Below are 719 nucleotides of genomic sequence, written 5' to 3' on the forward strand. Positions count from 1 at the left end.
GTTTCAGTATGAGTCTAAACATCACAGGCAAACTATGGTAGTGGAATATAGTTTATTTTCGATGTGGACAGGAAAGGGGTCACATATTAAACCTGACAAGCTCAGAAGACTGAAAAATAACCTCATAAGATGGTCTGACCATACAATTCCTAACTAAAAGCGAGTGGCGGCCGGTAGTCACATCATTGGCCTGTAGCTTCCTTAACAAAGGCCAGTCTTGATCTTAAGTGTGCCTGTGTGTCATCTTTTTGCATCTAAGGCAACATACCCTTGCAATATTAGAGTAATCTTTTTTTCCAGACCCCCCGGGGGACACAACCCATCATACCAGGGTAGAAATATGCAAAATCCCTCATTGTTATCTTGTTCCCCAAATACTATCTCTATGTGCTGTAAAATGCTATTAACTATGCTGTACCCACCAATGTAAAAGAAGTGTGTGTCTCCCCATTTTACTTTTTATCCAATACCCAGAGGTTTCCCCGCTTTGCTTTCTCCTATTCCCTTAATCTACAACCAACGTATTTCATGTAACCTTCCTCCTTTGATTTTAATGTATAAAGTAAGTTGCAAAACAGCCATTTTCTAGAACATTTTCTCAATCTGTTGAAATGTTGCTTCCCAGCAATTGTCGTCAGTTTGGCTCAAATAAACTCTTATAAGCCTTTTCTTAAGCTGGATGTTTTTTCGTCGACACCGAGGTTATTGACTTTGCAACA

The sequence above is a fragment of the Hipposideros armiger genome, unplaced genomic scaffold (assembly GCF_001890085.2).
Source record: "Hipposideros armiger isolate ML-2016 unplaced genomic scaffold, ASM189008v1 scaffold_604, whole genome shotgun sequence".
In the NCBI taxonomy this organism is placed as follows: domain Eukaryota; kingdom Metazoa; phylum Chordata; class Mammalia; order Chiroptera; family Hipposideridae; genus Hipposideros; species Hipposideros armiger.